Raw genomic sequence first — 22,501 nt, forward strand, 5'->3', positions numbered from 1 at the left:
TGCATCAACCAAGTTTAACTCTGAGACACAAGGTCATGGTCTGACTATCTTAAATAGTAATTGCTCAAAGAGAAAAGAATTATAATTCTTAATCTACGAAATGCGATTTCCTTTAATTGTGAGGAAAATACTCCTTCTCAGTGCAAGTGGAACAAACTCTGCCGAATGTTCCTGCATTGCCAAACCAAACTGTAGTCACATTAGTAAACAGCTCCAAGTGCATTGTATCCTGAAATTATCTGAACAATGATTCAGATCCTGTAGTAGGATGGAAGATACAAATCAGATATTCTTAAAGGGTTTATCAAAGACTTTTTTTTTACTATGAGCTTAAAAACTAACAGGTAGATAGGTAGTAGCTAAATAAACTGGAGTATAATTTGGTATACATGCAAATTAGGAGCATGTTCACACTGGCCATTAAACAGACAAAAGCTAAGACAGAAACAAAATGAACACATACCCTGTTTTAAGTAAATAAGTAAAAGAAATAGTGGATATAAATAACATAGGGCAGGTAAATTCAGTATAGTGCAGGTCAGTGTGTGGCCTTCCTTTCTTTGAGCTGGACATTACATTTATATGGCTTCCCATTGCTGGGTATGCATATTTGGGACCTGGTCCCGCTCGGCCTTTATTCACATTAACATCACTTTGACACATGGTAAGGTTTTAATACTACAGGTTAGGACCATCCCGATTGGAGTACACCTGGACGCTGGTGAGATGGCTTTTATGTTGTGTTTTTTTTTACCAAAAACGGTGTTTGCTAAGTGCTCTATGTTATTTATATGCACTATTGCTTTTACTTATTTACTTACAGCAGGGTATATGTTCATTTTGTTTCTGCCTTAGGTTATGTCTACCTGCCTGTTCTACCCACTGCTGGAACCAAGCTGTCATTGACGGCTCCTGTCAGCCATTCTACTACTCAATGTCAACAGAGCAGCTCTTCCTCTACCGGGCTGCTTTGTCGATGGAGCGTGATTGCCAATGTCAACATGACAGTTAAGAAGTGGGTGGCAGCTGGCAATCACCATGGTGTCGACAGTCACGACCCATCAATAGGGCAGAGTGGAAAAGAAGCTGCTGCTGTGACGCCGTGACATCAGCAGAGACCGCTGAATTGCCAGCAGGAACGTCAGTGACTACTCTGTGCTGGCAGAGATCAGCACCAAGAACAAGGTAGGTAGCATCTACCTGTCTGTTAGTTTACAGGCCCACTGTAAAAAAAATAGTCTTGGATAAACCCTTTTATGCAATGTATTCCATAAACATGGCATAAACCACACTAGACATTTAGTAAGATCAGTGGTCATTACACCGGGGAACACAATTTTCAATCAGTTAGAACTAAAACTTGTTTTTGACTAACTTTTGGCTTCTGGTTCTGAATCCAAAAGTGACCCCAGTTTTTCTCTATCACAACAACCTTTTACGCTACAGGATACTGTCCCATTGTCTCCAAAATCATACAAAATGTACATACAATGGAAAATAATGCAAAATTAACCTGAATGTAATATTTATTTAAAGCTATTTGTTCATATTAAAGATATATTGTTTCTGTAAGTCAAATTTTGTGCAAGTAGTAAAGTTAGGTAGCAGATAAGGTAAAAATTTACATTTATAGCTTTTCCTGCAGTGTTCAATCTGTGGACAATCTCACCTGATGCTCCAACAATAGTCAGCCTGTAACATACCTGGCGGCGTCCTTGCATAGTGGTCCATCTTCCACTGTGTAAGAGCGCGCACTTGATCTCCAGTCCAGTCTGCTAGCCTGGCTTCCCTCCATGCTGTCTGCTTGCCTCTGTTTCTGCTGCTTAAGGGCGGCGCCCGATCACTTCCTGCTTCTTGTAGCTGCTGCAGGCACACCCCTTGTGCGTCCTCAGCCTATTGCTGTCTGTCACCTGGTATTTAACCCAGCTCCTCCCTGGAATCCATGCCTGAGCATTGTGTTCTGTCAGTTGGCTTCCAGTCACTGATGTGCCAGGTCCTGTCTATGCTTCCTGCCTTGCGGTATCAGTTTCCGTGTCTGAACTGTGTCCTGTCTGAACTATCTTCTAGTCTGTTGTCTTCTGCCTATCCTGGAGGCTGTATTTCCAGGCCAGTGTGAACATGCTCCTAGCTTGTTCTTTCCGCCTTCTAGGGGCCGCATACCTAGACCCGTTCCTGTATCTTGCCTGTTCCTGTCTGAACATGCTCCTAGCCTTTTCGTTCCGCCTTCAAGGGGCCGCATACCTAGACCCGCTCCTGTATCTTGCTGCTGTATCTGTTCTTGTCTGAATACTCTCCTAGCCTGTTACCTGTTTTTCTCTATGTCCGTACCTTCCCTTTTCCTGCAGAATCTGATCCCGTACCTAACTCCTACTCGTTGTCCCTGTACTCCCGTTTGTGAGTTTAGAGTCCACTCGCTACTTCATTGCAAGTATCCTGTGTGTACCTGGTTCTGCCTTTCCCTTCCAGTCTGTTCCGTGTGAACAGAGCCCTGTCCCCTCTGCTCTGCCTTGCTCACCGCTCCGGTGGTTCTTGCTCTGCTTTGACCCTTTGCTCGCTGCTCCGGCAGTCTCGCTCTGCTCTGACCCTTTGCTCACTGCTCCGGCAGTCTCGCTCTGCTGTGACGCTTTGCTCGCTGCTCCGGCAGTCTCGCTCTGCTCTGACCCTTTGCTCGCTGCTTCGGCATTCTCGCTCTGCTCTGACCCTTTGCTCGTTGCTCCGGCAGTCTCGCTCTGCTCTGACCCTTTGCTCTCTGCTCCGGTAGTCTCGCTCTGCTCTGACCCTTTGTTCGCTGCTCCGGCAGTCTCGCTCTGCTCTGACCCTTTGCTCGCTGCTCCGGCAGTCTTGCTCTGCTCTGACCCTTTGCTCGCTGCTCCGGCAGTCTCGCTCTGCTCTGACCCTTTGCTCGCTGCTTCAGCAGTCTCGCTCTGCTCTGATCCTTTGCTCGCTGCTCCGGCAGTCTCGCTCTGCTCTGACCCTTTGCTCGCTGCTCCGGCAGTCTCGCTCTGCTCTGACCCTTTGCTCGCTGCTCCGGCAGTCTCGCTCTGCTCTGACCCTTTGCTCACTGCTTCGGCAGTCTCGTCCTGCTCCTCTCTCGCTCACCGCTCCAGGCGGCCGTGTCCTGCTCTTCTCTCGCTCACCGCTCCAGGCGGTCTCGTCTTGTTCTGCTCTTGCTCGCCGCTCTGGGCGGCCTCACTCTGCTGTTTGTCCATCGCATCTGCGGCTCTGTTCCTGAGTCCCAGTCTGTACTGGGTCCTATCCACTCGGTGCTCCAACCTGTCGTACCTGCCAGTACCTCCCTGCCTGCATACCAGTCGTGCTTACCAGCATCCGCCAGTCTGCATACCAGCCGTGTCTGCCTATACCCAGCAGTCTGTGTGCCAGCCTAACCTGCCTGGTCCTGTATTCCCCTGTGTGGGTCAACAGCCGTGTCCGGGGTCTGTCCTGGAGTAGCACCTGGTCCCTCTGCTCGGTTCCTCCTGGGTGCACTGGCGTCGTATGCCGTCGTGCGACCCTGGTCGGATCGGGTGGATACTTAGTTACGCCCCTCCAGGTATTCACTCTCCGGCACGGTCCAGTGGAATCACTACAAACATACGCACACGCCACTCAGCCCGGGCGTGTGCATTACAGCATGCTCAGGCCATGGTTCCCGTTGAGCCCCACGGCCTTCGCTCTCTGAGACCTTTTCCAGCGAATACGTGCATCTAGAAGAAATTTATTTATTTATTTTTTTTACTACTAGCTGAGTTCCAGGCGAATTTTGCACCCATCCGGATGGAGCTTTCTGCACCCGTTCCTGCGGATCCGCCACGGTACTATGGGGATCCAAGGCAGAGTCGTGCATTTGTGGAGCAATGCATGCTACACTTCAAGTTCTACCCTCTTTGTTTTCCCACCGATCGGGCTAAGGTGGGATTCATGATGTCTTACCTAGCGGGTGATGCCTTGAATTGGATCACCCCCCTATGGGACGCATTGGATCCTATCGTCCTGGACATAATGGCCTTCCTGGTGGCCTTTCTAATGGTCTTCGATGACCCTAATCCGGAGGCTCCTGCTGAAGCTTCACTTCCCAATTACCCGGAGCAGCCCCGTTGGGTAATGTGTGTGGGTAGTGCACTAGTCCTCCTGCCCGAAGAGCTTACTGCCCACCCAGAATCCACACAGGATGACTACACTCTCCGGAATACTTCTCCCAACCTCAAGAGGCAGTCCAGACGTGCTAGGCGTAGAGGCAAGCCGTCACGCCAGGGTCTGTCCTCCCAAAGACCTCCTGACCCCAACCTTGAAGTCCCTGCTGAAGCTTCACTTCCCTGTATCCCGGAGCAGCCCCGGCGGGTAATGTGCGTGGGTAGCGCGACAGTTCTCCTGCCCGAAGAGACTTCTGCCCACCTAGAATCCACACAGGAGGACTTCCTGCACCCGGTATTTGATGCTTCACCCACTTTAACCGGTGAGCCCGTCCAAGGGTACTCCGAAGCAGTGATTACCTCCGAGTCTGTGAATCTCTACTACCTGGCGGAGGACCCCCTGTTGCCTCCTGAATCCTCCGGGATACCACCTGATGACAAGTGGAGAGAGACTTCCCTACACCCGGTACCCGATACTTCGTCCGCTCCGTCCTGTGAGCCTGACAATGGGTACCTCAAAGCGGTAGTTAACCCCGAGTCTCTACACCCCTCCGACCAGGCGGAGGCCCTCCAGTTGTGTCCAGAACCCTTCGGGGTGCTACCTGGTAGCGAATGGACAGAGTCTTCGCTATACTCTGTACCTGATACCTCGCCCGTTTCGTCCAGTGAGTCCGACCTAGTGTACTCCGAAGCAGAGGTTATCCCCGAGTCTCTACACTCCTCCGACCAGGCAGAGGACCTCCAGTTGTCTCATGAACCCTTCGGAGTGCTACCTGATAGCGAATGAACAGAGACTCTCCTATACTCGGTACCAGATACCTCGGCCGCTTCTTCCAGTGAGTCCGACCTAGTGTACTCCGAAGCAGAGGTTATTCCCGAGTCTCTACACCCCTCCGACCCGGCGGAGGACCTCCAGTTGTCTCCTGAACCCTTCAGGGTGCTATCTGATAGCGAATGGACAGGGACTCTCCTATACTCGGTACCTGATACCTCGCCCGCTTCTTCCAGCGAGTCCAACCTAGTGTACTCCGAAGCAGAGGTTACCCCCGAGTCTCTGCACTCTTCCGACCCGGCGGAGGACCCCCAGTTGTTTCCTGAATCCTCCGGGGTACCACCAGATAACAAAGAGACAGTGACTTTTCTACACCTTGTACCTGATACCTCGCCCATTTCATCCTGTGAGCTTGACAAGATGTACCCCGAAGCAGAGGTTACCCCCGAGTCTCTGCACCCCTCCAACCCGGCGGAGGACTTCCAGTTGTCTCCTGAACCCTATGGGGTGCTACCTGATATTAAGTGGAGAGAGACTTCCTTGTGTGCTCTTCCTGGTACTCCACCCGTTTCGTCTGTTGCTGAGGATGGCTGGATAGGAGGTAGCATCCTAGCTACTCAGATGAGACCAGTTTTTCCTGTGGACAGTGGAAGTGATCTCCTTGAAGTGAAGGATTGGCCCTCGAATTCCCTGCGGAACATTCTGGCAGGCCTGAAGAAGAGGGGGCGTAAGGGGGGGGGGTACTGTAACATACCTGGCGGCGTCCTTGCATAGTGGTCCATCTCCCACTGTGCAAGAGCGCGCACTTGATCTCCAGTCCAGTCTGCTAGCCTGGCTTCCCTCCATGCTGTCTGCTTGCCTCTGTTTCTGCTGCTTAAGGGCGGGGCCCGATCACTTCCTGCTTTTTGTAGCTGCTGCAGGCACACCCCTTGTGCATCCTCAGCCTATTGCTGTTTGTCACCTGGTATTTAACCCAGCTCCTCCCTGGAATCCATGCCTGAGCATTGTGTTCTGTCAGTTGGCTTCCTGTCACTGATGTGCCAGGTCCTGTCTATGCTTCCTGCCTTGCGGTATCAGTTCCCGTGTCTGAACTGTGTCCTGTCTGAACTATCTTCTAGTCTGTTGTCTTCTGCCTATCCTGGAGGCTGTATTTCCAGGCCAGTGTGAACACGCTCCTAGCTTGTTCTTTCCGCCTTCTAGGGGCCGAATACCTAGACCCGCTCCTGTCTCTTGCTGCTGTGCCTGTTCTTGTCTGAATACTCTCCTAGCCTGTTACCTGTTTTTCTCTATGCCCGTACCTTCCCTTTTCCTGCAGAATCTGATCCCGTACCTAACTCCTACTCGTTGTCCCTGTACTCCCGTTTGTGAGTTTAGAGTCCACTCGCTACTTCGTTGCAAGTATCCTGTGTGTACCTGGTTCTGCCTTTCCCTTCCAGTCTGTTCCGTGTGAACAGAGCCCTGTCCCCTCTGCTCTGCCTTGCTAACCGCTCCTGCGGTTCTTGCTCTGCTCTGACCCTTTGTTCGCTGCTCCGGCTGTCTCGCTCTGCTCTGACCCTTTGCTCGCTGATTCGGCAGTCTCACTCTGCTCTGACCCTTTGCTCGCTGCTCCGGCAGTCTCGCTCTGCTCTGACCCTTTGCTCGCTGCTCCGGCAGTCTCGCTCTGCTCTGACCCTTTTCTCACTGCTCCGGCAGTCTCGCTCTGCTCTGACCCTTTGCTCGCTGCTCCGGCAGTCTCGCTCTGCTCTGACCCTTTGCTCGCTGCTCCGGCAGTCTTGCTCGGCTCTGACCCTTTGCTCGCTGCTCCGGCAGTCTCGCTCTGCTCTCACCCTTTGCTCGCTGCTCCGGAAGTCTCGCTCTGCTCTGGCCCTTTGCTCGCTGCTTCAGCAGTCTCGCTCTGCTCTGATCCTTTGCTCGCTGCTCCGGCAGTCTCGCTCTGCTCTGACCCTTTGCTCGCTGCTCCGGCAGTCTCGCTCTGCTCTGACCCTTTGCTCGCTGCTTCGGCAGTCTCGTCCTGCTCCTCTCTCGCTCACCGCTCCAGGCGGCCGTGTCCTGCTCTTCTCTCGCTCACCGCTCCAGGCGGTCTCGTCTTGTTCTGCTCTTGCTCGCCGCTCTGGGCGGCCTCACTCTGCTGTTTGTCCATCACATCTGCGGTTCTGTTCCTGAGTCCCAGTCTGTACTGGGTCCTATCCACTCGGTGCTCCAAACTGTCGTACCTGCCAGTACCTCCCTGCCTGCATACCAGTCGTGCTTACCAGCATCCGCCAGTCTGCATACCAGCCGTGTCTGCCTATACCCAGCAGTCTGTGTGCCAGCCTAACCTGCCTGTTCCTGTATTCCCCTGTGTGGGTCAACAGCCGTGTCCGGGGTCTGTGCTGTAGTAGCACCTGGTCCCTCTGCTCGGTTCCTCCTTGGTGCACTGGCGTCGTATGCAGTCGTGCGACCCTGGTCGGATCGGGTGGATACTTAGTTGCGCCCCTCAAGGTATTCACTCTCCGCCACGGTCCAGTGGAATCACTACATACACACGCACACGCCAATCAGCCCGGGCGTGTGCATTACACAGCCATTATACTGTATATATATCCCATCTACCCTAATTCCATCCCTTCAGGATCTGACCTTCAAATCTTGGTGGAATAATTCGCCTTGCTCATCACTGACTGCACCAAGGTTTTCAGGGAAGTTAGCAAGATGGTGGTGCAGAAAATGCACCTTGATGCTCATGTTGCAACCAAGCATTTCCTGGCTCTCCAAGAGTTTCTGGACAATTTCTATGTAATTGTTTGCTTGTGTGTTGTGTATGCTAGGGGTTCTGAAGCCTTTCTGATAGTCCCAAATCTCGTGCCAAATCATTCAACTCATGCTGGTCAAATCCCTTACGAAGTGAGACATCTTCAATTTCAAAATCTTCATCGTTGCTGTCACTTTGTTCTTCACCATAATACTGTTCTTCTGTAAGGTGCCCGAGCGAGGTAGTCGTGGGCGAGCTGTAGCCCCCTCTCGCTCTGGCACCCTACAGACAATTCGTGTCCTCCCTCTGATGTGTGGCTGTGTATGTGGTGCTCTCCACTTACTTCAAACCATCCGATCGTGGCTGTCTCCAGGCATTTCTCTTCTGGCACCAGGGCAGCAATAAATTCAGAGGACACAAGATTCTTAACAATAACTTGGACTTTACTTGGGGAAGAGGAATATGTACAGTATTTACAGACAGATATAATGGATAAGGCCTGACAGGTTATTATCTCTCTCACAGGCGCTGGCAACATCTTCAGCCCTGGTTCCCTCTTTAAGTGAAGCATCTCTGTGACTCTAATCTCTAGCCCAAGAGACTCTTCTGCAATACCAACAGTGTTCCGGATCCAATATCTGCCCCACGTCTTAGCCTGGAGTCCTACTTATCTTCCTCTGCTTCCTGCAGACTAGAAGTGCCCCGGGTCCTCAATACCTCTGTTGAGTTTCTCCGGCCGGCTAACAGGACTCTTGTGTAGGGAGACTTTTACACTGGTGATCCCACTGTCTGAGGGTATGGAGCTCCCGTCTACCCTAGCAGCCACCATATAGTCAGGCTGCCCGTACAGTTCACTGTCCTATCTCTTACTAAATTATCACTTCCTGCTTCTGGAAACTAAGCAGATATTTTCCTAATGTGCCCACCCTCTGTGGACTGTCATCACACAGCATTAACCCCATCACTGTCTGTAACACTGCTAGCAGACTCAACCTAACATCTGCACCCAGGACAGTGGCATCTTGTGGCTGATTACAGGTACTGCAGCCCACAAGGCATTATGCCAGAACCAAGCTCTATAACACTCAAGGCTTGGTCAGGGCACTAAGTTCCCCCTCTTCTCTACTGACTGGACCACTGATGCTAACCTCTTAGCTTGGCCTACCAACAGTACTGAGAGGTTTAACTACGGGAGCACTCTCTTTAACTACTTCAGTGCCAAGGGAAAGCTACGTCCTTCCCCACTATTACACTTCAAAAGAGGGTAGTTCAAGGAAAACTGACACTGGGATTTCAGCTGAATGAGGCACTGGACATATAGCTGATTGTAGCCTAGGATACTCTATTTGATATTTATTTTCCTTGTTGTGTCCTGAAGGTTTCTCTTTACAAAAGTAACAGTCACTGGAATGATCTCTTGGCTCTCGCCCAACCGTAGGTATAACAAATGGCATCTTATCATGTGTGACATAGTCACATAGTTTGAAAAAAGATCTAGATCCATCAAGTACAACCTTTCTCCACCAATGATACATTTTTTGTCACTAAATTATCTATAACCCATAATGTTATGTGTACTGAGGAAATCATCCAGCCCTTTTTTACAAGCTGTTATAGTGTCAGCCATCACTACCTTTTGTGGTAGGGAATTCCATATTCTGACTGCTCTAACTCTAAAGAACCATTTCCTACTTACCTGCTGGAATCGTCTTTCTTCCACCTGTAATGAGTGCCCCCTGTTCCTTAGTATAGTCTTTGGAAGGAATAAGTCATGTTCTAGTCCTTTGTATTGACCACATATGAATTCATACATATAAATTAGATCTTCTCTGAGACATCTTTTTTTCTAAGCTAAACAAGCCCAACTTTTCCAACCTCTCATCATATGAGAAGCCTTCCATCTCTTGTAATAATCTAGTTGCCGCATTTGAACTGACTCTAACTTCTGAATATCCTTTTTAAAATGTGGAGCCCAAAACTGGATTCCATATTCTAGATGTGGCCTCACCAGTCATATAGTCTGATAGTCCCAAATCTCATGCCAAATCATTCAACTCATGCTGGTCAAATCCCTTATGAAGTGAGACATCTTCAATTTCAAAATCTTCATCGTTGCTGTCACTTTGTTCTTCACCATAATACTGTTCTTCTGTAAGGTGCCTATCACCTCAACGCATATTATGGTATATTACAGTAAGGAGACTGCAGATATAAATAAACATGAAATAAATTACCTTTGGAAGAATTACTTGCGTTATGAAATAAGAGAATCACAGTTATGGGAGCGGCCATCTTGGGATTGGCAGCTCAGCGTGCTGTCCTCTGAGGCACGCCCCCAGAGGCTGGTTGCTAGGCAGCGCCTCTGGTCAGCAGTGTAGTGACCCTAAGAGCTCATTTATCAAATGGTCGTAATAGAAAGGGGGACAATCTATATAGACAGGTCTCCTGCCTATATATACTATGTTTAGAGCCAGAGAGAAGACTACAGAGTAACCACAGCATGTATCACCCATATCTGCTAATAAAAATCCACATTTACATCTCGTGGCTTAAAATGGAGCAAGTTGAATAATAGAGCTGCAGGGGAAATAAGTGAAAAAGGCCGACTTTATCCATCAGATCAGATGGGGGAATAATGTCTTTAACACTTATTTTCATTGAAGTGCTGTTTCCATTCTATTTTTTCCTAATTTGAAGGTTTTTGGCTGGTTGCTGATATTTTTCCATATATCTCTCTATATCTATAGCAAAAAAATGGCAGACAGCAATCCATAGTAACATAGTTTGAGAAGCCGAATAAAGACTTGCGTCCATCAAGTTCGACCTGTTAGTTCTGTAATTGCTAAAGTTGATCCAGAGGAGGGCAAAAACCCCAAATGATTTAGCCAATCTTCACCTGAGGAAAAATTCCCTCCCGACTCTGAAACCAGCAGTCAGAATAAATCCCTGTATCAACCTACTATTTTATTTTATTTTTAAGTATATGCTGAAATCTGCCTGGTATCTAGAAATGCATCCAGTCCCCGCTTGAACTGGTGTAGTGAATCTGACATTACCGTCTCCTCACTCAGTGAATTCCATATTCTCACTGCTCTTACCGTAAAGAACCCCTTCCTATGCTGGTGCTGAAACCTTTTCTCTACCAGTCTTAGTGAATGCCCTCTTGTTACCGTAATATCCCTCCTTTTGAACAAATCCCGGGCAAGATCTCTATACTGTCCCCTAACATATTTGTACACATTTATTATGTCCCCCCTCAACCTTCTCTTTTCCAGGCTGAATAGTTCTAGTTTTGCCAACCTCTCTGGGTATTGCAGTCCCTCCATTCCCTTTATTAATTTTGTTGCCCTCCTTTGTACCTTTTCAAGCTCATTTATATCCTTTCTATATATTGGGGCCCATAACTGAGCACAGTATTCCAAGTGTGGTCTGACCAGTGCTTTGTACAGTGGAAGAACAATGTTCTCATCCTTTGCAGCTATACCTCTTCTGATACATCCCATTACCCTGTTTGCCCTTACAGCAGCGGCCTGACTTTGGGCACTCCAATTTAGTTTGCTATCAATCAAGATGCCCAAGTCCTTCTCCATCTCTGAATTCCCCAATGATTTCCCATTCAGTGAGTACTGGTGACTTCCATTTTTCCTTCCCATATGTATGACCTTACATTTCCCCTCATTAAACCTCATTTGCCATTTAATGCTCCACCTACCCAGTTTATCCAAGTCCCTCTGTAGGTCTGCACTGTCCTCTTTTGTATTAATTGTTTTACATAACTTTGTGTCATCTGCAAATATTGATATTTTACTATTTATCCCGTTGATTATGTCGTTAATAAAGATATTAAATAACATTGGGCCTAGTACAGACCCCTGTGGTACCCCACTAGTGACGCTTACCCAATCTGAGTATATTCCATTTAAAACCACCCTCTGCCTTCTATCCTTTAGCCAGTTTGCTACCCACTTGCAGACATTTTCCCCCAGCCCCATCATTCTCATTTTGTATACCAACCTATTATGTGGCACGCTATCGAACGCTTTTGAGAAGTCGAGATACACGACATCCACTGGTTCCCCCTGATCTACTCGAGAGCTAACCTCCTCGTAGAAGTCAATCAGGTTTGTTTGGCAGGAGCGATTCCTCATGAATCCATGTTGGTTCGGGATTAAAAGATTATTAGCATCAAGATGCTCCGTAATTGCCTCTTTAATGAAGATTTCAAAAATTTTGCCCACAACGGACGTCAGACTCACCGGCCGATAGTTTCCGGCGTCGCTTTTCGCTCCCTTTTTGAATATTGGCACTACATTCGCCTGTCGCCAATCAAGTGGCACAGACCCAGTCTCAACAGAGTCCTTAAATATAAGATATAACGGTCTGTCTATAACATTACTTAGTTCCCTTAGTACCCGTGGGTGTATGCCATCAGGTCCTGGTGATTTGTTTATTTTAATGTTACTGAGGCGTTTCAGTACCTCAACTTGGGTTAGATTAGTCATACTTAGTGGAGGATTAAGCTTGTCACATCTCATTTCTCCTGTTAGTTCTATTTCCTTTGTGAAAGTTGTTGAAAAAAATTTATTTAATAGATTAGCTTTATCCTCATCTTTCTCTATGATTTTGCCTTCCTCACTTTTTATCGGTCCAATATTATCCGATTTAATCCTTTTACTATTTATATACGTAAAGAACAGTTTGGGATTTGATCTACTTTCCCTAGCAATACGTCTCTCTGTTTCCTCCTTCGCTATTTTTATTTGTTTTTTGCAGGTTCTCGTTTTTTCCTTGTAACACATTAGTGCCTCCTTACTGTTTTCCTGCTTTAATCTCTTGAATGCCTCTTTTTTGCTATTTAATGCCCCTTTTTCGTTCTTGTTCAACCATATTGGTTTCCTCTTATTTCTGGCCCTTTTATTCCCATACGGTATATACCTCTCGCACTGAGTATTCAGAATTCTTTTGAAGGTTTCCCATTTACTATTCGTATTCCTTTGATTAAGAACTTTGTCCCAGTCAATAAGTTGAAGGTTTTCTATCAGCTGATCAAACTTCGCCCTCCTAAAGTTTAATGTTTTTGTTGTTCCCTTATTGATAACCCTACTGAAGGGCATTTTGAAGTCGATAATATTATGATCGCTATTACCTAGGTGCCCCCCTATCTGTACCTCAGTTATTCTATCAGGCATCTTAGTCAATATTAAGTCCAACACGGCCTTCCCTCTCGTTGGTTCCTGCACTAGTTGGGAGAGATAATTATCCTTAATATTTGTCAAGAACCTTTTTCCTTTCTGAGATCTACAGGTTTCTGTTTCCCAGTCAATATCCGGGTAGTTGAAATCCCCCATTACAATCACTTCATTATGTTTTGCTACTTTGTCTATTTGTCCAAATAGCAGATTCTCATTCTCCTCTGTTATATTTGGTGGCTTATAGCAGACCCCCAGTAATATTTTATTATTATTTTTTGCCCCCTCTATCTCTACCCACATGGACTCGACCCCCTCTTCTCCCTCTCCTATATCTTCCCTTAGTCTGGGTTTTAGACATGACTTTACATATAAGCAGACTCCTCCGCCTTTCCCCTGTTTCCGGTCCCTTCTAAATAAACTATAATCTAATAAATTTACCGCCCAGTCGTAGCTATCATCTAGCCAAGTCTCTGTTATACCTACAATGTCATACCTCTCCTCCGATATAAGCGCCCGCAGCTCATCCGCCTTATTGGTCAGGCTTCTTGCGTTGGTCAGCATGCAAGATAAAACTTTGGGGTTATTTAGCATCCTATTCTTCTCTAACGATCTAACTGTACTATCCCCACCCCCCTCTCCACCCTCATTATATTCACTTCTCCCCTTCCCCCTTGCTTGCCTCACATCTCACCTATTTCCTTGGTTTCCCCCCCCCGTCTCTAGTTTAAAAACTCCTCCAACCTATTAGGCATCTTCTTCCCCAGCACCGCTGCACCCTCCCCATTGAGGTGCAGCCCGTCCCTACGGTAGAGCCTGTAGCCGACCGCGAAGTCGACCCAGTTCTCCATGAACCCAAACCCTTCTGCCTTGCACCAACTCTTTAGCCACTTATTCACCTCCCTAACTTCCCGTTGGCGCTCCTGTGTGGCTCGCGGGATTGGTAGTATTTCTGAGAAAACTACCTTGGAGGTCCTTGCCCTAAGCTTCCTACCTAGGTCCCTGAAATCATTTTTAAGGACCCTCCATCTACCACTCACTTTGTCATTGGTGCCGATGTGGACCATGACCGCTGGGTCTTCGCCAGCCCCACCCAGTAACCTGTCAACCCGGTCCGCGATGTGCCGGGCTCGAGCGCCAGGGAGGCAGCACACCGTTCGGCGATCCCGGTCTTTGTGACAGATTGCCCTGTCTGTCCCCCTAATAATAGAGTCACCCACTACCAGAACCTGTCTTGCCTGCCCTACACTTCCCCCCTCCCCCTCATTGCTGGAGCATACACTCCCCCGGCGGTCAGAGGATCTGTCATGCTCCAATAATGCCGGTTCTGAACCAGCCTTTCTATACTTCTTCCCTCTATCCCTCCTAACTGTTATCCAGCTCCCTGCCTGTTCAGCCTGCACTTCCCCTCTATGCTCCAACCCCAGTATTGACCCATTGAGTGTCAGCTCGGTGAGCAGCAAACTCCGTTCCATGTTGTCGATGCTCCTCAGTATCGCTATCTGAGCACTTAGATCCAGAATTTGGGCTTCCAAGTGCACGATATGCTCACATCTCTCGCAGCAGTATGGATCCTCGAGCGGTTGCTCACGGAATGCATACATTGCGCAAGATGTACACTGCACGGCTCCGGCCAACATGGACGTCATTCTAAATATGGGGATACAATCAGTATATATATACAAGTACAAAACACAATTATTTATATATAGGTGTATGGACGGGGATCAATTAGGGATGTGCAAGTGTATCAATTAGATATCGGCGGGGGATCAGTTAAGTATGGACGGGGGATCAATTAAGTATCAAGTATGGACGGGGGAATCAGCTAAGTAGGTCAGGTGGATTAATTAAGTAAAAAGTAAAGTAAAGAAAGAATGAAATACAGTCAGCAATTCAGTCCTAAGTCCTCCCTTCCAAACTCCCTGAATACAAAGTCACTGAAAAACAAGTCACACACTTACTTTCGTTCGCACTTACGCTCCGGACACACGCAGCTCGTTCACACTCGCAAACTAAGAGATTTAAAGAGTTTTTTTTTTTTCCAGCAATGTACCCTTCACCTCAATGCACTTCCAAAGGACTTGATGCCCAACCAGCTGCCCCTTATAAACCCTTAATTATGACCCCTTCCCCTTAATTAACCCCTTGTGAGTAAATCAACACCTCAGGATTTTAGTGCAATGTAGTTAACCCTTAAATACACAGGTAGTAAACTAAGAAACTAAAACTGTAGTGAGAAAATAGGTTTTAAAAAGCCCAATAAATCTAAACAGGTAGAAAAGCACTCAGCAGGTCACAATGCAGCACTCACCGCAATTCACACAGGTATTTTCTGCAGGATTCCCAATACTTCTTCACTGAAAAACAAGTCACACACTTACTTTCGTTCGCATTTACGCTCCGGACACACGCAGCTCGTTCACACTCGCAAACTAAGAGATTTAAAGAGTTTTTTTTTGTTTTTTTTTTTTCTTTTCCAGCAATGTACCCTTCACCTCAATGCACTTCCAAAAGGTCTTTGAAAAATATGGACTTTATTAGCCAGGTGTGGCTAATAGACTGACTCTACATTGTCAGAGCTCCCCTCAATATCATCATTGAACTCGGGTTTTAAGTTGGATTTAATGAAATTACACACCTCTCCACCTTTTTTTGTCTTTCCTGTCCTTTCAGAATGTAGTATAACCCTCTGCGTTTGTCACCCAGTCATGGCTTTCATCCAGCCAGGTTTCCGCAATGCCCACCACATCGTAATGTGTGGCTGACATAAGAGTCTCCAATTCATTCATTTTGTTTGCATGACTTCTTGCATTTGCCAGCAGACATTTAATACTATTAGCACATTAATTACTCCTACTCACCTCCCTATTTTCTGTGCATGTCCCAGCCCCCCCAAATCCAGTTAGAGAGTGACCCCTACTGTGTCACTCTCTGTCTACTCTAACTATCCCCTTATTTGCAACACTACCCTCCCTTCCCCCAGATATTACTTTAAAAGCTCCTCCATCCCTTTGACTACTTTTTCCCCCAGCGTAGCTGCACCCTTTCCTTTGAGCTGCATACTGTCCCTACAATAAAGCCTGTAGTCGACAGAGAAGACGGCCCAGTTCACCATGAACCCAAACCCTTCCTCCCTGAACCAATTTCTAAGCCACTTATTTATCTCCCTAAGGTCCTACTGTCTTTCCAGTGATGCTCGTGGCACTGGCAGTATTTCTGAAAACACCACCTTGAAGGTCCTGGCCTTCAGCTTCACTCCTAGTTCCCTGTAGTCATTTTTAAAGACCTTCCACCTCCCTCTAACTTTATCATTGGTATCAAATTGTACCATGACCGCTGGGTTTTTCCTAGCCCCAGATCCCACTTTGTCCACATTCGTAAACTCTCGACACACAGCTAGCACACCTTGTGAGGCCCAAGACTTATCTTCATCACCAAGTTTTACTTTAAAATTGTGCTGATGTTTGTTCTTTGACTGGGAATGGTGAAACTGCTGCAGATATAACAAAAGGTACCAGGGCTGTTTAAGCACTTTCAAAAAGAAATAGCAGAGACAGACATAATCTGAAAGAAAGGAAATAAGTGAGTATAATTAATAAATAAATTCTGCGAGACCCCGGGAAACAGACATTCAGAATATGTTTTACTATATAGAGCAGTAAATACTAGTGTTGAGCGAGCACTAAAATGCTCGGGTGCTCGAAGCTCGGGCCGAGCTCACCATGATACTCGGGTGCTCGACCCGAGCAACGAGCCCAATATTAGTCTATGGGAGACCCGAGCATTTTTGTGGCGGCACCCCTGGCAGTCTGGAGAAAGCCTAAAAAGTGCCCAAAACGATAGTGACAGTGCTCAAAAGACATGGGGACAGCATGGGCATCGCCCCAGGAAGCATTTCTGACCCCCAGGTCACTGCTGTCAACAACGTGGTCAGAGGTATTAAGCCACTTTTACGGGCTCACAATAAAATGTTCAAAAACTAAACTGAAACGGTTTTCCTGTGAAATATGTTAAGGAACTTCCTACCCAGGATAAAGACTTTTGTATACGGTAAAATAAATAACCAAAAACAAAAATACTCCTCCACACCTTGGGCTATGTTCACAAGTAGCATTTTTTATGCGTTTTTGCACTTTTGCATTGCTTTCAACCATGACAAATGCATTCACCGGGAAATGTCATTTTAACATTTTACAACCTTATCTGGCCATGTGCTGTGTGACACATGCATACAGTGCTGAAAAGACATGGGAACAGCTTGGGGACGACCCCAGGAAGCATCTCTGACACCCAGGTCACTGCCTAAAAGTGTGCCCATCAGAAGTGATTCTTTCCGCATCAGAAGATGCAGACTTGCAACTATCTCCGTGCAAGTCCTTGTCCCAGGGCAGTGTTCAATTGTACCTCCCCCATTCCTTCCAATGCAAGCGCAAGTATGCAGCCTACCACCCCCCACCCCCAAGTTGCAATACCATACTGCTAGCTTGCTTGCACTTGAAATGGGGCCTTTTAGTTTGGAGGAGGCCGAAGCTGGCAACTACCTCATGGCTGCTTCGGCAGAGAGGTATCCATACTCAGTCCCCAGCCGCCCGGCGGCCGGGTGTCCACGCTCAGTCCCCAGCCACCAGGGGGCGGCCGGGTGTCCATACTCGGTCCCCAGCCGCCCCGCAGCCGGGTGTCCACACACGGTCCCCAGCCGCCTGGGGGCGGCCGGGTGTCCATAAGCGGTCCCCAGCCGCCCCTATTTCTCCTTCAAACTTCCCCTACACTTTTCTTAGCCTGGCCTGCCAAGGTGAGGAGCATGATGATGATGATAGAAGTTAGCATCTGCTTTGTTTTCTTGGAATGCAAGTGTAGTGCCCCGAGGGTTCGGTCGCTACAGAGGCATTGCACCTCAACCAGAGGTGTGATGTCCCACTCCCGGGTAAGGATGGTGTGTGGACCGGGACTCAGTTAGCGGCATGGATCACACACACCCCATTTCCGGGGGACAGCTCAACGGTGCTCCCATTAGTACAGTAATGCAGGCACGACAGAACATGTCCCTGGCTGGAGTGGGGAGGGGGGAGGAAAACCCAGTGATGTAGGAGCAGGAGGGGATGGTTTCTGGGCATAGGTAGGAGCCCATTGGTTGCAAGTCACCTGGGCTCATACACAGAGAGGGAGGTATATAAGGTGGGCACCATCTTAGATCAGTGTTCAGTCTGAGAGAGGAAGTGACAGAGCAGGGCCTCTGTGGAGCGCTGCTCCGGAGGCGGGCCTAGCCTGTGAGGCCCAGCCAGCACTGAAAGAGAAGAAGGTCAATTCAGTGAGAGAAGGAGTTCAGCCAGAGAGGGCTGACAGGGAGCTGTGGCTCAGTCTGGGCCCAGCTCCATGAGGCAGGCCTAGGGTGAAGGCCGGAGCCAGAAGGAAGGAACAGAAACAGAAAGGAACAGAAACAGAAAGGAACAGCAAACAAAGAGAAGTACCCAAAGTGCAGAAAGGCCCAGAGACACGAAGACAGAAGGAACCCTAAGGACCCAGGAGATTACGGGTGACGGGTTGGCAGAACAGGGTACCGGATCCCAAGTTGGTGGAGGCGACTAATCCTTAACCAAGGACCGGCGGTCGTGACCATTTACTGGTGCGACCCCTCACTACACCTACTAGAAAGGCACATCACATAGGATCAGGGAAGTGGACACCCAGTCCTCCCAGGAGAAGACCCGAGGCAGCTGGACAGAAGTAGTGTCACTGGTGGGGCACGGCTGACGAAAGGATAGAAGGGAGTCCTGTGCCACACTCTGGAATTGCCTGGGGGTTGATCGAGCCCCCTGCCTGGTGGACGCAGCACGGCTCGGGTGGTCCTATCTGTGCACAAGTGACCTGGATGGGAACTGTGAGTAAAGAACCTGAACTGCAACACCTTGTCTCTGTGCTTTCTCACCGCGTCAGCACTACTAGTACTGGGATGCCCCGCACCACAACCACCATCATCGCTCCACATTGCCCTGAGGCTAAACTCTTCCCGTGGGGAGTCATACCACACTCTGCTGCCCTTACAACATCAGCCTCAAAGGTCGGTTCGGCCGCGGCGGTTCTTATTGACCGCAATCCACGGGTGGCGTAGTCGGACATTAAACCACAAAAACCCTATAAAGATTGCCTTTGTTTTGACCACCCTGAGCCACGGGACCGCGTCGCCGCCATGGAGACTACAACCCCCAGAGACCCGGCTCCGGGTATCCAACACACGTGTACACTCAGCCCAGGGGGCAGCGAGGTATCCATACTCAGTCCCCAGCCGCCCGGCGGCCGGGTGTCCACACTCGGTCCCCAGCCGCCAGGGGGTGGCCGGGTGTCCATACTCGGTCCCCAGCCGCCCCGCGGCCGGGTGTCCACACACGGTCCCCAGCCGCCTGGGGCGGCCGGGTGTCCATAAACAGTCCCCAGCCGCCCCTATTTCTCTTTCAAACTTCCCCCACACTTTTCTTAGCCTGGCCTGCCAAGATGAGGAGCATGATGATGATGATAGAAGTTAGCATCTACTTTGTTTTCTTGGAATGCAAGCGCATGTATGTAGTAGTGGCTAGGCCTGAGGTGGTCAGCATTTTGGCGCATATCCTACCTCCTCCGAGGATTGCTGGATGTTTTCCTGCTACTATCCCAGTTCTATGACTCCCATTAAAACAGAGCTTCAGGTGATGAATGATGGATGAGGTGGTGGCAAAGGAGAAAGAGCAGGAGGAACAAGGATCATTCAAATCAATATCAGGCCAGTCAACCACACATGTCTTGTAGGATATGTTTCTGTATCAAAAGGAGCGGTTCGGCTACACAGTTAAAGGAGATGCAGTGAGTGCAATGCTTAACAAAAATTTTGAGGCACTCCAATGCCCCTTGGAAGTGACATGGAGGTCAGAGGGCCTTAACTAAACCTTTTTTTCCATTTATAGCTACTTTGTCTCCTGTGCACTGTTGGCCTAAGCAGTGAATGGAAGGCTTTCCAAAAATTATGAGGAACTGCAATGCCCATCGAAACAGACGTGGATTACAGAATACTAAAAACCTTCTACCCATTATTGGGGAGTGGGTCTCCCTTAGTGTTCCCCTATGCATTGAAAAGCAAAAGTTGACTAAAATTAGGAGGAAATGCAATGCCCGTTGGAAGAATGGTGGAGGTCGCAGTGGAATAAAAAGACAATATCAATGCCCCTGGGAAAAGTGGTGGAGGTCGCAGTAGCTTAACAAGACGGTTTTAATGCCCCTTGGAAGGATGGTGGAGATCGCAGTGGAATAAAAAGACAATATCAATGCCCCTTGGAAGAGACGTGGAGGTTGCAGTAGCTTAACAAGAGGGTTTTAATGCCCCTTGGAAGAGACGTGGAGGTTGCAGTAGCCTAACAAGATGGTTTTAATGCCCCTTGGAAGAGACGTGGAGGTTGCAGTAGCTTAACAAGACGGTTTTAATGCCCTTGGAAGAATGGTGGAGGTCACAGTAGCTTAACAAGATGGTTTTAATGCCCCTTGGAAGAACGGTGGAGGTCGCAGTAGCTTAACAAGACGGTTTTAATGCCCCTTGGAAGAGTGGTGGAGGTTGCAGTAGCTTAACAAGAGGGTTTTAATGCCCCTTGGAAGAGACGTGGAGGTTGCAGTAGCCTAACAAGATGGTTTTAATGCCCCTTGGAAGAGACGTGGAGGTTGCAGTAGCTTAACAAGACGGTTTTAATGCCCTTGGAAGAATGGTGGAGGTCACAGTAGCTTAACAAGATGGTTTTAATGCCCCTTGGAAGAACGGTGGAGGTCGCAGTAGCTTAACAAGACGGTTTTAATGCCCCTTGGAAGAGTGGTGGAGGTCACAGTAGCTTAAAAAGACGGTTTAAATGCCCCTTGGAAGAGACGTGGAGGTCACAGTGGAATAAAAAGACAATATCAATACCCCTTGGAAGAGTGGTGAAGGTCACAGTGGAATAAAAAGACAATATCAATGCCCCTTGGAAGAGTGGTGGAGGTCGCAGTAGCTTAACAAGACGGTTTTAATGCCCCTTGGAAGAGACGTGGAGGTTGCAGTAGCTTAACAGGACGGTTTTAATGCCCCTTGGAAGAATGTTGGAGGTCGCAGTAGCTTAACAAGACGGTTTTAATGCCCCTTGGAAGAGACGTGGAGGTCACAGTAGCTTAACAAGACGGTTTTAATGCCCCTTGGAAGAGACGTGGAGGTTGCAATAGCTTAACAAGAGGGTTTTAATGCCCCTTAGAAGAGACGTGGAGGTTGCAGTAGCCTAACAAGCTGGTTTTAATGCCCCTTGGAAGAGACGTGGAGGTCGCAGTAGCTTAACAAGATGGTTTAAATGCCCCTTAAAAGAGTGGTGGAGGTCACAGTAGCTTAAAAAGACGGTTTAAATGCCCCTTTGAAGAGACGTGGAGGTCACAGTGGAATAAAAAGACAATATCAATACCCCTTGGAAGAGTGGTGAAGGTCGCAGTGGAATAAAAAGACAATATCAATGCCCCTTGGAAGAGTGGTGGAGGTCGCAGTAGCTTAACAAGACGGTTTTAATGCCCCTTGGAAGAGATGTAGAGGTCACATTAGCTTAAAAAGACGGTTTAAATGCCCCTTGGAAGAGACGTGGAGGTCACAGTGGAATAAAAAGACAATATCAATGCCTCTTGGAAGAGTGGTGGAGGTCGCAGTGGAATAAAAAGACAATATCAATGCCCCTTGGAAGAGACGTGGAGGTTGCAGTAGCTAACAGGACGGTTTTAATGCCCCTTGGAAGAATGTTGGAGGTCGCAGTAGCTTAACAAGACGGTTTTAATGCCCCTTGGAAGAGATGTAGAGGTCACAGTAGCTTAAAAAGACGGTTTAAATGCCCCTTGGAAGAGACGTGGAGGTCACAGTGGAATAAAAAGACAATATCAATGCCCCTTGGAAGACTGGTGGAGGTTGTAGTAGCTTAACAAGACTGTTTTAATGCCCCTTGGAAGAGACGTGGAGGTTGCAGTAGCTTAACAAGATGGTTTTAATGCCCCTTGGAAGAGACGTGGAGGTTGCAGTAGCTTAACAAGATGGTTTTAATGCCCCTTGGAAGAATGGTGGAGGTCGCAGTGGAATAAAAAGACAATATCAATGCCCCTTGGAAGAGTGGTGGAGGTTGCAGTAGCTTAACAAGATGGTTCTAATGCCCCTTGGCAGAGACGTGGAGGTTGCAGTAGCTTAACAAGATGGTTTTAATGCCCCTTGGAAGAGACGTGGAGGTCGCAGTAGCTTAACAAGATGGTTTTAATGCCCCTTGGAAGAATGGTTGAGGTCGCAGTAGCTTAACAAGACGGTTTTAACGCCACTTGGAAGAGCGGTGGAGGTCGCAGTACTGTGACCTCTGCCGCTAGCGTGTTCAGATGGGAATTTTTTTAACAGTTCTGCAGCAAGGGCCTTCTGGTACTGCCCAATTTTTGTAGACCTCTCTACCTCAGGAATAAGAGAGTGAAAGTTCACCTTGTAACGGGGGTCTAAAAATGTCACCAACCAGTAATGACTGTCACCCAACATTTTGACAACGCGAGGGTCACGGTTAAGGCAGTGTAACATGAAGTCAGCCATTCGTGCCAGACTGGTAACGGGCAAGACTTCCGTGTCCTCACCAAGATGACGACTGACCATGCTCTCCTCCTCCTCCCCCCTGTCCTCAGGCCACCC

General features: G+C 48.3%; 1 long non-coding RNA gene across 1 annotated transcript in view; it reads left to right on the plus strand.

Annotated features, from left to right (window-relative positions):
- The first annotated feature begins 1,063 nt into the window (after positions 1-1,063).
- LOC141172226 (uncharacterized) overlaps positions 1,064-22,501 on the plus strand; it is a 37,794-nt gene continuing 16,356 nt past the window's right edge. Inside the window, exon 1 of the long non-coding RNA XR_012252441.1 lies at positions 1,064-1,185. This is a non-coding gene — a long non-coding RNA (uncharacterized lncRNA). The remainder of the gene's footprint in view (positions 1,186-22,501) is intronic.

Source organism: Phyllobates terribilis, unplaced genomic scaffold (assembly GCF_046119375.1).
Source record: "Phyllobates terribilis strain yellow unplaced genomic scaffold, ASM4611937v1 Scaffold_1__5_contigs__length_1240528914, whole genome shotgun sequence".
NCBI lineage: Eukaryota > Metazoa > Chordata > Amphibia > Anura > Dendrobatidae > Phyllobates > Phyllobates terribilis.